The sequence below is a fragment of the Rana temporaria genome, chromosome 3 (assembly GCF_905171775.1).
Source record: "Rana temporaria chromosome 3, aRanTem1.1, whole genome shotgun sequence".
NCBI classification, from domain to species: Eukaryota; Metazoa; Chordata; class Amphibia; order Anura; family Ranidae; genus Rana; species Rana temporaria.
In genome coordinates this window covers 100,687,030-100,703,310 of record NC_053491.1, presented here as the reverse complement: position 1 = coordinate 100,703,310, position 16,281 = coordinate 100,687,030, and the positions used below count along the sequence as shown (strand labels likewise).

General features: G+C 41.8%; 1 protein-coding gene across 2 annotated transcripts in view; it reads left to right on the top strand.

Annotated features, from left to right (window-relative positions):
* The first annotated feature begins 3,511 nt into the window (after nucleotides 1-3,511).
* The window catches only part of ALPK3 (alpha kinase 3), a 162,563-nt gene continuing 149,793 nt past the window's right edge, over nucleotides 3,512-16,281 (top strand). For both annotated transcript variants that reach the window (XM_040343100.1, XM_040343099.1), the window contains exon 1: nucleotides 3,512-3,648. The gene's annotated coding sequence lies outside the window, so the exon portion shown is untranslated. The remainder of the gene's footprint in view (nucleotides 3,649-16,281) is intronic.

Genomic DNA, 16,281 nt, shown 5'->3' with positions numbered 1-16,281 from the left:
TGCACAGGAAATACAGTAAAACCTTGGTTTGAGAGTAACTTGGTTTAAGAGCGTTTTGCAAGACAAGCAAACATTTATATTGATATACTAATTTTGACTTGATATACAGGCAATGTCTTGATATAAGAGTAGCGTCATGTCACAACTAAGTATAAAAGAGAAGAGAGGTGCCTCTAAGTGTAGCAATATGGTTACATTTAATGAAGGTACAACATTTAGCAACTTATTGCTACACTTAGAGGCGCCACTCTTCTCTTTTATACTCTGTAGCTGCTGCTGGATTTTGCTTCTAATCCCCTTAGGGAGTCTTCCATTTGTGGATGGACATTTTATGGTTACACAACCATGCTATAAACCTTTTATATGTACTATAAACTGAATGACTTATGAATAAATGGTTGTGGAACGAATCATTTGAGTTTCCATTATTTCTTACCCTTTTTAAGTATTTTTAGAGTATATTTGCATAGGCAAATATATTTCATACACGTCTTTTATCCTTTTTTAAGTATTTTTTGGGTATATTTGCATATGCAAATATATTTCATACACGTCTTTTATCCTTGTATTCGCATTCTCTGTATGCAATCTTAAGTGATTTATTTATGCAGTCCTATGATTTATTTGAATTGTCTATTTAGTACATGTTTGTTCCTTTTTTGTATAGCTGTATGCGATTATGCAGAACTCTTTCTTTAACTGCTTGCCGACCAGCCGCCGCAGTTATACGGTGGCAGGTCGGCTCTGCTGGGCGATAGCACGTAGCTATACGTCACCTCACTTAGCAGCCAATAGGGGCACCCGCTCGCCCCCGACTCCTGTGCGCGTGCCCGGTGGGCGCGATCGCCGCCGGGCACCTGCGATTGCTCGTTATAGAGCGGGGACCGGGAGCTGTGTGTGTAAACACACAGCTCCCGGTCCTGTCAGGGGAGAAATGCCTGACCGTCTGTTCATACAATGTATGAACAGCGATCAGTAATTTCCCCTAGTGAGTCCACCCCCCCTACAGTTAGAACACACCCAGGGAACATACTTAACCCCTTCCCCGCCCCCTAGTGTTAACCCCTTCCCTGCCAGTGGCATTTTTATAGTAATCCAATGCATTTTTATAGCACTGATCGCTATAAAAATGACAATGGTCCCAAAAATGTGTCAAAAGTGTCCGAAGTGTCCACCATAATTTCGCCGTACCGAAAAAAAATCGCTGATCGCAGCCATTACTAGTAAAAAATATATATTAATAAAAATGCCATAAAACTACCCTCTATTTTGTAAACGCTATAACTTTTGTGCAAACCAATCAATAAACGCTTATTGTATATGTATAAGAATATGTATCGGCCTAAACTGAGGACATTTTTTTTTTAGATATATATATTTTTGGGGGATATTTATTATAGCAACTAGTAAAAAATATTATTTTTTTTCAAAATTGACGCTATATTTTTGTTTATAGCGCAAAACCTAAAAACCGCAGAGGTTATCATATACCACCAAAAGAAAGCTCTATTTGTGGGAAAAAAAGGACGCCAATTTTGTTTGAGAGCCACGTCGCACGTGCAATTGTCAGTTAAAGCGACGCAGTGCCGAATCACAAAAAGTGGCCTGGTCTTTGACCAGCAATAGGGTCCGGGGGTTAAGTGGTTAAAGAGGAAGCTTTTTCTCGCATACATATATCTATTTTGCTGAAGGATATGTCAGATGTATTTCTGATAGGTCTATTCAGTTAGTTTGATTCAATTTATCCAGTGACTACAGAGGTGAGGTTGAACATTTTCACTTCCAGTGTTCTGGCTGCCTTTTAAGCATATAAGTGTGATGTGCTGGCGTGGGAAGTCAGCCTCCGTTCCTAGTTGAAGCCATTTTTGGGGAAACGCGTCGGGTGGAGCACCATTTCCTAACGCCATCACGCTCATATTATTCAGCTTTAGGTTTGATCCTTGGCTGATGTGCAAAGGAACTCTTTTTTTTTTATCATTGTGCCTTTTATGTTATTTTGCTGTGGACACCTGCTGTGGAATTTATTTATATTTTTTGGTTGTTGTGACACTTGACTGTTTTTTTAAATAAACCTCCAATTTTTGATATACTTCACCATGAAGACACTATTGTCCCTTTTTTGCTGAGCCTACTATTCCTGGTAAAGCTGCCTGGTAAAGCTGAGTGGATTCTGCCTATTTTTCCTTCCTGTGTGATCCTTCCTGTGTGGTGTGATCCAGTCTGATGAACAGCTGAAGGTGATATCCTCATCCAACAAGACGGAAGCATACCTCCTTGATCGAAGTGGCCGCTTATCGTGGCCGGCAGGCTGATGCACACGCTCTAGAGATCTCTTTAACCTGAGGTCCTCTCATTCCAGTAAGCGGCAGTAATATTACACTCTTTTGGCTGAAAATAAGACCAAGGCTCCTTCCAGATACTCCATTGAATATTGCAGTAGCGTTGGATTAAAACCTAGAAGTGTCCTATTTTTATGCTTTGGGACTTTGTTATTAGGGAGGCTGGATCTACAGCCTCCCTATAGACTGTGCATCCCATGAGAAACACACATTGAGAAGTAGGATCTTGGTGGCACCAACTCTATTTAAACCTGGTCGGTCTAGGAGAGGGTGGTGAATAGGGGAGTGGGAGCCCTGTCCCGTAAACATAAAAACGGTGGGCCCAACACAAAAAGTGTCTCCAGCTGAAGGAGTGTTGTTGATACAGGTGACCAGGAGTATGGTGAATGGGTGTACAGAGCATGCCATGTTTCTGACACAACATATGTGCAGGTATACGGGTAAAATGTAGTACTGAGAGGGCTGTGGACTCTGTGTGGCTTGTGACTTAGGCCATAGTCTGTCCTAAATCATGTGAGTCCTGAAGGAGAGCATGTGGGGGACTCAGTTACGTGTTTGGGGCCTGCCCACGAGTTCAGGCAGAGCCATACGAAGGCACCCTGATATCAAATGGTTTAGTGGTGGGGAGTCTCATTTGCACCAAGTTACACCCTATGTATGGGTGTTACATGTAACATATAACATAATGCAAAAGGAGGAGTTGGCCTTTAACCTAAGAATATGTTTTTGGAGTGTGGGAAACCACAGAAGCAATTTGGAGCATGCAAACTCCATGCAGATATCTGAGATAGTGTTCTGACTGGTATACAAACCCGAAATCCCAGTGCTGCACAGCAGAAGTGCTAACCACTCAGTCACTGTTCTGTAGTAGTGCAAATGGTACTTCTGTTCGTCTGATAGTTGATTAGACGGTGTTTTGCTGTCTCGAAAGTTAGTTATGTTCTACGTTATTGTGAAACCAATGACATTGTGATGTCACGTGTCATAAGTGATAAGTAAACAAATGTCAGCTACCAAAACACATTACGTATAGCTGTCTCTTCTATGTTTTTACCCTCCCCAGTAATGTCCAGTCTCTTCCCAAGACACTGAACCCTCCTGGAAAATGTGACTGTCCCTATGCCTGGGTTTCTATAAATAGACGGTGGGCAGCGCGTGTTGTGAGTGACAGCTGCTGCTGGAGTTTTGGCCGGGTGTAGGAAGCAATCAGTTCAGGACTAGGATTCAGCAAACACACAATATTTACCTGCTTCCTCTGGAATTGCTCTGCTTACCTTGTCCGAGGAGCTGATGTTCTGATTTGCGCACGGTAAGTTTAGATGTATATTTAGAGATGGCGCTAAATTGGAGATAAAGTTATTACAACTTTTACTGCTGTTTTCATGATCCCATACAGAAGACTTGTCTTCCTCTGATAAATGCATTATATTATGTATAGGTCTGTTTGATGTCGTTGTTGTATGAGGAACTTTTAGCGGTCTATTTATGAACTTTTACACACAAGATTTAGTTGAAAATGTGTAAATCTTGGGTGAAAGTTGTGTGAATCTTCGGGGGGAAACCTTAGTCTGCCTTATATTTTGGCCAAAATGCTTAAAAGAGATAGGCTTAATTTCTACAATACGTTTGGTTGTTTCTACAACTGTTTCTAGGACTGGAAGCACAGTTTAGTCGATTTTAATTTGCCAGTACATGATTATTAATGCCGAATTAAGAAAGGATATTGATCTCTATTTTTAGCTAGTTGAATGCTGTTCTGTGGTTTGTCTCTTTAAGGGCACCCTCCTGGTATCTCAAATAAGATTGTCATGGGAAGAGGGACTGGACAGACACAGGCACTTGAATTGCTAAAATAGGTTTGTCACAGCTTTTGAGACACAATTGCAAACATGCATAGATTTTCAACATTGTCAGTCTGTGGAGAGGGTGGTGTTATGGCGGTCACACGTTTTTGATTTTTATCATCCAATCAACACGTGATTCAAACCAAATGAATAAATCTGCAAACAATTGAGTAGCCATAACTGACCTTCCAATTGATTTAAATTAATTTCAAACAAACTGAGTTGATCGGCCAGGGTGGAAAATTATTGATTTTTTTGCATCGATTGGCAGCACTGAGATACTTTGTTTACGAATATGATTGTATTTCGAGCAATCAGATTACATGGTGAAACAGAGATGTGATTGATAAATTACAATCATAAGTTGAGATCATATCCGCAATCGAAATCCACTTCCCCATATGAGTCATATCGATTGAATAGTGTGTCAACTTTAGATCAGTCATTCCTATCTTAAAAGATCATTTGGAAAATACATCAATCATTTATCAAAGTGCATATGGCCGACATCAGATAGACTAGTCGATTTAAACAAAATTAAGGATCTATAAAGTTGAACTCTAGCTTACACTTTTAAGACGTTACAGCAACAATTTTATTTTTCCTTTTGTGATAAAGGTTTTAACTAAGTGAATAAAAGCTGATCATTGTAAGCACCCACGTTCGTGTTAAATGGTGTGCTTCAACCCTCAGCTGCTACTTTTGAAAGACGGCTTGGCTCAGAAAAAACAAAAGTAACTAAAATAACTTTTAATGCGTTAGTGAATAAACTCTAAAGCCTTGTACACACGATCAGTCCATCCGATGAGAACGGCCTGAAGGACCGTTCTCATCGGTTAACCGATGAAGCTGACTGATGGTCTGATGTGCCTACACACCATCAGTTAAAAAAACGATCAAGTCCAACGCGGTGACGTAAAACACAACGACGTGCTGAGAAAAATGAAGTTCAATGCTTCCAAGCATGCGTCGACTTGATTCTGAGCATGCGCAGGCTTTTAACCAATGCTTTTGCATACTAACCGTCGGTTTTGACCGATCGGTTAGGCGTCCATCGGTTGAATTTTAAAGCAAATTCTACATTTTTCAAAAGAAGGATAACGAACCGATGGGGCCCACAAACCATCGGTTTGGACCGATGAAACGGTCCTTCAGTCCGTTTTCATCGGTTTAGACTGATCATGTGTACAAGGCCTAAATCATTAACAGCTGTTGGTATATAGTTTCTGGATGAATCACAAATGATTTATTGGTACAGAAATAAAACAGGAACTACGGGCAAGCTAGAAATCCTCCCTTGCCATGGGGCTACACCCAAACTGCAGGGGTTACTTGCTTGTTTTACATCTGGAGGACCTGGAAAAACAGGTCTCCATTTTTACCCACCTCATCCACTGCTCTTGCGCTGAAAGACTGGCCACTACTCGCCTAAGCTCTGGTGGTGGGAGGCCCCCATTTTCATTAAGCCCAATGCAATGCTGAACCCATAGCCCTGCATTGGATATCTAGTCACAATCTGCAAAATAGATTGTAGGGGGAATGCTGTCTGCAAGGGGAGCCATGGATCTGGTATGGATCTGGAGTACACCCTCACATTTTTGTAAATATTTTATTATAACTTTTCATGTGACAACACTGAAGAAATGACACTTTGCTACAATGTAAAGTAGTAAGTGTACAGCTTGTATAACAGTGTAAATTTGCTGTCCCCTCAAAATAACTCAACACACAGCCATTAATGTCTAAACCGCTGGCAACAAAAGTGAGTACACCCCTAAGTGAAAATGTCCAAATTGGGACCAACTTTGCAATTTTTCCTCCCCGGTGTCATGTGACTCGTTAGTGTTGCAAGGTCTCAGGTGTAAATGGTGTGTTACATTTAGCATTATTGTTCTCTCATACTGGTCACTGGAAGTTCAACATGGCACCTTATGGCAAAGAACTCTCTGAGGAGCTGCTGCTTTTCATAAAGATGGCCTAGGCTATAAGAAGATTGGCAAGACCCTGAAACTGAGCATAAAGCGGTTTAACAGGACAGGTTCCAATCAGAAGAGGCCTCGCCATGGCCGACCAAAAAAGTTGATTGCACATGCTCAGCGTCATATCCAGAAGTTGTCTTTGGGAAATAAATTAAGGAGTACTGCCAGCATTTCTGCAGAGGTTGAAGGGGTGGGGGATCAGCCTGTCAGTGCTAAGACCATACCCCGCACATTGCATCAAAATTGTCTGCATGGCTGCCAGCCTCAAAGGAAGCCCCTTCTAAAGATGATGCACAAGAAAGCCTGCAAACAGTTTGCTGAAGACAAGCAGACTAAGGACATGGATTACTGGAACCACATCTTGTGGTCTGATGAGACCAATATAAACTTATATGATTCAGATGGTGTCAAGCGTGTGGCGGCAACCAGGTGAGGAGTACAAAGACAAGTGTGTCTTGCCTACAGTCAAGCATGGTGGTGGGAGTGTCATGGTCTGGGGGTGCATGGGTGCTGCCGACACTAGGAAACTACAGTTCTTTGAGGGAACCATGAATGCCAACATGTACTGTGACATACTGAAGCAGAGCATGACCCCCTCCCTTTGGAGACTGGGTCGCAGGGCAGTATTCCAACATAACAACCCCAAACACACCTCCAAGATGACCACTGCCTTACTAAAGAAGCTGAGGGTAAAGATGATGGACTGACCAAGCATGTCTGCAGACCCTATTGAGCATCTGTAGGGCATCCTCAAACAGAAGGTGGAGGAGCACAAGGTCTCTAACTTCTGCCAGCTCTATGATGTCATCATGGAGGAGTGTAAGGCCTTGTACTCACGGCCAGACATGTCCGATGAAAACGGTCTGCAGACCGTTTCCATCGGACATGTCTGCCCGGGGACTTCTGTTCGATGGCTATGCACACCATCGAACAGAGGTCCGCGCGTAAACAATACGCGGGGCGTGTCCGCGGTGTCGCCGCGTCGATGACGCGGTGTCGCCGCGACAATGACGCGGCGACGTGGGCGGCCCGCCTTTAAAATGCTTCCACGCATGCGTCGAAATCATTCGATGCATGCGAGGGATGGCGGGCGGCAGGACATGTACGGTAGGTCTGTACAGATGACCGTACATGTCCGGGCGGACAGGTTTCCAGCGGACTGTTTTAAAGCAAGTCCAGGAAACAGTTGTCCGCTGGAAACCTGTCCGATCCGCCCGAAAATGGTCCTCTCGGGCCAACACACGGCCAAACATGTCTGCTGAAACTGGTCTGCGGACCAGTTTCAGCAGACATGTTTGGTCGTGAGTACGGGGCCTAAGAGAACTCCATTGGCAACCTGTGAAGCTCTGGTGAACTCCATGCCCAAGAGTAACCCTAAGGGCTGGAAAATAATGGTGGTCACATAACATATTGACACTTTGTGCCAAATTTGGACATTTTCAGTTTGGGTTGTACTCACTTTTGTTGCCAGTGGTTTAGACATTATTGGCTGTGTGTTGAGTTATTTTGAGGGGACAGCAAATTTACACTGTTATGCTGCGTACACACGGTCAGAATTTCCGACATCAAATGTTCAATGGGAGTTTGTTGTCGGAAATTCCGACCGTGTGTAGGTTCCATCGGACATTTGCTGTCGGAATTTCCAACAACAAAAAATTTAACAGCTGGTTCTAAAATTTTCCGACAACAAATCCGTTCTCGTTAATTCCGATGGCATGTAGACAATTCCGATGGAAAAAAATCCATGGTTTTGTTGTCGGAATGTCCGATCGTCTGTACGCGGCATTATACAAGCTGTACACTCACTACTTTACATTGTAGCAAAGTGTCATGTTTTCAGTGTTGTCACATGAAAAGATATAATAAAATATTTCCAAAAATGTGAGGGATGTACTAACTTTTGTGAGATACTGTACATATTATAGCGACTTTAGTAACTTCAAATGAGATGTACTAACAACAACAGACAAAATGGTGGTGTTTTCAGTTGAGATCCCGGTCTGCTCATCTTTTGCACTAATTATGAGGGGGGGGGGGTCTTATTGTCATTGTTGTCTTCCCAGATTAGCCAGTGCTGTAGGTGCTTGCATAGTGCTTCATGTGTCATGATTCAAAGGCAAAGAGTTACTGGTTACATTTATGTGTTGCCTGGCATAGATGCCCGAGGACAGTCATAAAAATGCCTGATAATTGGCCACATTCTACTATCTATGCCCTGCTTTATATTCCTAAGCTGGCCTTACATGCAGTATTGGCCAGAATTCTGGGAGCGGCCCTGTCGGCAACAGCTGGATTGACAGAATTCAAATTTGTTTAATTTTGTCAAAGGATCCGGGTGAAAAACTGTCAGCCAAACAGTGCCTGCATCCAGTCAGGTGCAGGCAAGTGTTCAGGTATTCTGACAATCAGCGACATCAGCTGTCAGAATACAATAGACTGCAGCGGCAGATTCGTCCATCAGCATTGTTTCGTGTGGATGGAGGAATCTTTTGAATTTCTTTTGTTCAGCCCACAAGCTGAATGAAAGAAACGTATATGGTATGTGTATGGCCAGTTTTAGAGTACTTGCACACAGTACTGATGTTTGAACATGAGTATTCCTGGGCAAAATTTATTGTGCTTATTTTGGGCATATTTGTGTTTATTTTGCGTGTACATGAGTAAACTAAATTCTAACTTTAAGAATGGAATTTTAGCCTCTTCAAATGATCAGTTTATGTACATATGCGCGTATTTATGCATGTACGCACATAAAATACTAACCGGTGTTCTAACGATATGGTTCCCCTATTGAATAGGGTCCCCTATCGAATAGGGTCCTGCCTAGACTGCTCAGGAGCAAACCGAGCCAACGGAAATCTCCGAGGCTGAACAGCTGATTGACAGCTATAGACGGAGCATGCGCAATGAACACGGCGCTGACTCCTGATGCTTGGGGCTGGTTGTACACGCCGCTCTTCGCATGCTCTTTACAGCAAGGGACGGATGGTTTTCTGAAAGGGGCGGATACGGTTAGAGGCATGATAGCCAGTGGTTTATGATGGGCAGTGCTTTTTTGAAAGGGGCTGCTCAATATCACATCCGCTCCTTTGAGAAAAGCACTGGCCATCATAAAGCACTGGCCATCATGCGGCATCTTATAGCCATATCCGCCCCTTGCTGTATTGAGATCCGAGCATTTATAACCATATCCGCCCCTTTGAGAAAAGTATCCGCCCCTTGCTGTATAGAGCGAGTGGAGAGCAGCGCGTAGAACCACCCCCGAGCATCGGGAGCGAGCACCGTGTTCATTATGCATGCTCCGTCTACAGCTGATGAACAGCTGTTCAGGTTCAGAGATTTCCGTGGCCTCCGTCTGCACAGGCGCTGCACCTGCGCAGCCGGACCCTATCCGATAGGGGAACTATCTCGACAAAACACCGGCAACTCGGATTTCATCTGTACTCAGCAACTGTCTCCGAGCCTTTGTGTACTGGCACATTGAAAACAATGGCCTGCAACATTATTATTATTTTATTATTTGAACCTGAACTGCTCCTTGCTCTCTACACAGTGCGATTGATGTGGCTCCCTGCCACTAAACCACCGTTGTATCCTGTGGGATTCTACTCCGCCCCTTCTCTTCTTTATTCCCCTTCTTTCCTCTCTTCTTTCTTCCTCTCCTTTTTTATCGGCCATTTTTATTTTTTATCCCATTTCCTTTTTTTGGGGTTTTGGGCCTTTCTCAGCCCCTCAGCTGGCTCATACAGAATACCTATCTCACCCTCTCCCTCTGGGTTGTGGGTGATTCTGATCATGTTTGACATGCAAACTCTGGGTACTTGTGGTATCCACTAGTTCATGTTCTGGATGTATTTTTTACAATAAGCGGTTTCTGTTGTGCTGGCTATCTGTCTTTGTACTACATTTGTAACAGTAGGCCAATTGGCCCATTTCTTTCATCCCTTTGTATTTTAAAGTCTCATTGGCATTTGTTTTGTCTGACACTATTGTCATTTTATATTTATTTGCATCTTTGCTTCTTCCAAAATTTTAAATAAACTTTTAGTACAAGAAAACAATGGCTTTCATTTAGATCAGTGTAAAAAAACAAAACAAAAAAAAACACACCTGTATGCCTAAAAATGCTGACTTTTTGCAAGAGGCCTTAGGTAAATGGAAAGTGTGCTAGAAACTATGGGAGAGAGATCTTGCACTGGATTGCCCAAAATTTTAAAAAGCCAGCAGGTGGTTAAAACGTGATTTTGTAACTAAAAAATGTATTCTAAATGGATTAGCTCTCAAATTAACTGTCGTCTGTTGCTCAAAAATAAACATAGCAGGTGTACCTTTTACTTTGATTGGGAACTTCTATGGAACACAGATTCATGCAGCTGAAATGCTAAGCCCGATTCAGGCGTTCATTTAAACATGAATCAGAAATCAACATGCTTTAAAATAATGCTAGTCAGGTAAAGATATTTTTAACTACACACTATCAACAATCTGTTGAAAGTGCATTATGATGATACTATTCCTGTGCGAACAAAACTGGTCCCATGTTGGCCAAAAAGCTGAACTCAGCAGTGATGCTCTTTACTCCTATCCAGTCACAAAACAGAGTGCGGCGATCTTACTTCTGACCCTTCCAAACCTAAACTGTATCCCTGTTTGCTTATATTCTCTCCTCTTTATACAGCAAACCTGCCTTAATTTCGACCAAGAAAAACGACCAATTTTTTAAGGATTTTTGGTTCAGAACATTTTGTCTCCTCCAAACTCTGTTTCATATAACGGTGCCGAATAATGCATGGATGGCCCAATGCAGGGATGGCCAAATAATGCAAGGATGACCGAATAATGCATGGATGGCCAAATAATGCATGGATGGCCAAATAATGCATGGATGGCCCAATGCATGGATGGCCAAATAATGCATGGATGGCCCAATGCATGGATGGCCAAATAATGCATGGATGGCCATCAAACAATTCAATTTTTGTTCATACCAACAGAAACTGGCTGCTTATTTGTTTCTAGTTTACATATTTCTGTATCCCCTTTATTGTAATCCATTCCCCTACATGTCCCTGCTCCCTTTCCTTAAAGTGGTTGTAAACCCATTTTTATAACTGTATGCTACAGGTAAGCCTATATTAAGGCTTACCTGTAGCTACCCTGGATATTTCCTAAAACTGCACAGTTTAAGAGATATCCCTCTGTGTCTGCATGTGCCAAAGTGATCGTCACATGCGCACGTCGTGCTGCTGCATCAGTTAGATGTGCCGCTACCGGCGGCTCCCGCGCGCATGACGTCATCGCGGCTCCAGCCAATCACTGCGCCGGAGCCACGATACCCAGAAGTAAGCTCAGGGAGAGATGTCCGTGGCCGGAGGAGGGGTCGAGGACGGCTGCGGGGGCTTCGTTCTAAGGAAAGTAATACATAATGGGCCCATTATGTATTTGTCTTGCAGGTGTTTTTTTAAGGGTTTACAACCACCTTAATATCTACTATCTGACAATCTTTTTTGATCCCCTTTTTTTCCTGGCTTCTATGTTTCAGTACCCCTTCCAGTTTTCTCCACAACCTTTCCTTTCTGACTCCTCTCCTTTCTTTTCCCCTCGCTTTTCTTGTCTGGACCTACATGTTCAATTAGTGATCTTGACCATCTATCCACAATCATAGGTCCATAAAGAAACCTTCAAGCGGCACATGACAGGTCCTGAACGTTTTTAATTTGCAATATTTGACTACTTCACCCTTAGTGTCGGTTATCTCTATCAGATGTTTTAGCTTCTTTGTGGACATGGCCCTTGTTATTCATTTTAGAATCAAAAAAATTATTGCGACAGAAAGTTAATTATGATGTCCTTTTTTAAACACCACCAGTCCATAATATGTTAGACCTAAAGTCCATGCTGTGACTATCTATAGTAACAGCATACACTTTCCTTTTCCAATAGAAGCTTAAAATTCAAAAATCTCCTTCCATGTTGTGAGGGCTGCCTATCTCCTGGTCATCTCTTTTAACAGTTTCCTGGATTGCCTGCATGCTTTCAGTTTCGAAGGACAAAATATCCCATGTGACACTGCTGCCTGCAAGCATTGATGGTGTTGTATGCAAAGATTTTGCATTAAGTGTTCCTGTTCAATCTTCTCCTCTTCAGCTCCTCTGCACTATAGTTGTAGCTAAGATGGCAGGATTGGTGAAGACGGTGACACAACAGTGCATATTCTCAGGGCATTGTGTGTATGTTTCACTGCATTCAGCCTAGGATCACATTGGAGCGATTTTTCATGCGATTTAAGAGATCAAATCGCATGACAAGTTGCAGCCTATTGGCGGCAATAGCACTGTTTCAATCGATGCGACACTACTTTTGCCGATTTCAGGTGCGACTTCAATAGACATCTGTGTATGAAGCCACACAGATGTCTATCAAGTAGCACCTGAAATCGCGCTGACCTTGCTACTTTGAAATCGCGCTACTTCAAGTGAAGTAGCGCAATTTCAAAGTGGCATCAATGTGAACCATGGCTTAAGCAACTAAATAACGTGGGATTCTTTAAAAAAATACGTTTCAATATCATTCTGATCAGCATTTGGTAGGTAGGTAGGTTGGTTACAATCAGGGCTTTTTTTCTCAGAGAATAGGTGCAAGAACTCCTCCCTTCTGAGTCAGCACTTGACTTCACCCCCTACCCACCTCTGAGCACCGTTCCTTGGTTCCACCCCTTACCCACCTCCCAGTACCACCCCTTTTAGAGAATACAGAACCAAGTATTATTTTGTGGTGCTAAGTATTTTGTATGGGATTTTTTAATAACAAGAAAAGCAGTAAAATAGATCCAGCAACAATAGATACACCCCAGCAACAATGGACCCCCAACAGCCAGCATCGGTAGACCAGCAAATGACTCCCTGCAACATAAGACCCACCCGCAAGAAAAATTGATCCCCCCACCAGCAACAATATACCTCCCCAGCAACAATAGACCCCCCTGCAAAAATAGACCCCCCTCTAGCAACAATAGACTCCCCAGCAGCCAGCAACAAAGACCCCTCCCTCCCAGCAACGATTGACCCCAAAGCAACTTAAAACCGACCCCAGCAACAATAGATTCCCCAGCAGCCAGCATCAATAGACCCTCCAGCATTTAGCAACAAAGACACCTCCCTCCCAGCAATGATTGACCTCCCAGCAACTTAAAACTGACCCCAGCAACAATAGATTCCCCATGAGCAACAGAAGATCTCCCCAGCAATAATAGACCCCCTTCTCCACAAAAATAGATCCCAGCATCAATAGAGCCTCCGGCACACCCCAGCACCCCTTGTCAAATCAGTTCTGGATGTGCCAGAACTGCGTTCCCACACGTTCCTGCTGAAAAAAAACCCTGGTTAGAACTAATGGAAATCCAATGTGGAAATGAATATATGATTTGACTTGTTCTGGGCAAAATACATTTTGAAAAAACAAAAGTGTCAATGGCTTTATTACTCACCCCCTTATGTAAGGACCTCATTGCTGAATTGTGCATTGCCGTTACTGTTGTCTCTATCTACTGTACATATGCTGTGCAAAGTTTCTGCCCAATCTAAACTGCTTCTGTGTAGGGTATTGGACTACAGATTGCCAAATGGCGCCTCAGTGTTTACATTGTGAAACAGGTGCCATTAAATGTCATTCTAATAGTCAGTCCCCCAGTTACTGAAAGCTACATCTGTTGCAGCTTGTGATTGTGTAAGCTTGTGCCTCAATGTAAAGGTTTGTTAATGTTTGCCATACTGTATACCATTTTAAACTTATGTAATACCTTGCAATGCTTATACATATATTGAAAATTCGTTTTTGATATATTTTTACATTGATTTACAGTTTTATAAGATATACAAGCTTTAAATGATCTGACCCTTTTTTCCGACCTTTGATATGATTTAACCCTTGGAATGTTCCTACATATAGATCGCGCATTATGAGTCACAGCTTGTTTTAACACAGAGGTTCTCAAAACAGTCTTCAAGGAACTCCTAACATGCCAGGACTAAAATATACCCCAGAGGCAAGAATAGGTCAGTTGAGGTTGGCTGAGCCATTCTGATTCACCCATCTTATTTTCTCACCTGTTCCTTAACACATATGTCCCCCTGATACTTGTCTATGGGTGGAAGGGTAAGGATGACATTACAGAATAGCAGGTTTGTGTAAACTGCAGCTAACTTCTGTAATAATTCCTTTATACTTTGTACAATTGTCATATGGGCATCAATATCTGTGCATGTAATGTTTTGTATATTTTTCATTAAAGGGGTTGTAAAGGTTTGTTTTTTATTTTATAAATAGGTTTCTTTAACCTTTCTGGTTTTAGGTGCTGAAAGCGGTACATTTATTTTGCATGAAAATTTGGCGTTTTACATTGTAGGCCTGTAATTATTAGGAATAACTCACTTAAATCTGTCCAAACCAGAGTCTAGTAGACATCCCGGGTATGATAAAGTTTGAAAAACAAAATCCTAAATTATAATATAATAAATAACTATAAAAAATTATAACAAATAATTATGTAATTATAATACAAATTATTCAATAATGTAATCAAATCAAAAACACTGAAATTTGCTCAGTTGCAGAATTGTCGCTGTCATTACTTTTATTTTTTTATGACGAATTTCCCCACAAATCGCTATCGCACAATTCTGCAAGTGATTATAATTTATTATCGCTGTTTTCTAGCTGCTCTAAAACCACTTTTGATATAAAGGGACACTTTTGGTTGCTATGGACAATCTACAGTTTGCAGGCAGAAAGAAAAGTTTTAATTTTATAAAAGTACATGCAGAACACTGGACAGACCACTAGGGACAAAGGGGGGTGTATTTTTTTACATACAGTACTGTAATCTATAAGATTACAGTATACTGTATGTAATGTGTTTATTAACTTTTTTGAATTTGGCACCGTTCTCCGCCCCAGGGCATCGTAACGTCGCGGGGAACGGAGATCGGCGGCACACGGGCACTGTGTGAATCGAGCAAGGATGCCGCTAGCTCACACAGCGGGGAGGCATCGCAGGATCCAGGGAAAAGGTAAGTAACTTGTGCCTGTGGATGCTGCGAGGCGATCTCAAGTCTGGCTCGGGGATACTGCTTTTGGTATTGAAATCTTTCCCCGAGCCAGACTCGGGAATACCGCCAGGGGGGTTAAGCTAGTGCATTGTTGGTTCACTAACCTTTTCCTTCGATTTCCCTTCTAAATGTTTTTTTTCAAGGGGTATGAATACTTTTGCAAAGCACTGTAGGTCAAAGCAGGCATTGGGATCAAGTAGGTCTTCAAAGATGTTGTCATCCGTGAAAAAAATGGTTTTATGGTATACACTATGAGGATTCTCCACTTTTATCTTCAATGTACCAACTCCGCGATGGATATCTGAACAAAGTTTCGTTCCCATACACCCACTATGAGATGACCAAATAATCCCTTTTTTTCATGGATATCTTTAAAGGCCTACTTGATCCCAATGCCTGCTTTGACATATCTTTAATTAGATGGTCACTGCAATCTTAAAGTGGAGCTCCACCCTGAAAAAAAAAATCCAAAATGCTGCAAAAAAAATAAATATATTTTCACACAAATAGTTATTTTGGTGGTATTTGATTACCCCTGGGTTTTTAATTTTTTTATTATATAGATGAAAAAAGACAACAATTTTGGAAAAAAATATAAATTTTTTACTTTCTGCTATAAAACATATCCTATAAAAAAAAAATCAATCTCTTAATACATTTTGGCCAAAATGTATTCTGCTACATGTCTTTGGTAAAAAAAAAATCCAATAAGTGTATATTAATTGGTTTGTGTAAAAGTTATAGCAACTACAAACTATGGGATAATTACTTTTTTATATACTAGTAATGGTGGCGATTAGAACAGGACGATAGTGCGGCCGTAAATCTGACACTAACTGACGTTGGGGGGAACTAGCTAACTGCCACTGACATCACCAGTGACATTATTACAGTGATCAGTGCTAATAATTAGCACGGTCACTTTACTAATGACACTGGATAGGGAAGGGGTTAACATCTAGGTTGATCAAGGGGTTAAATGTATTCCTAATAAGTGTTTAGATATGTACTG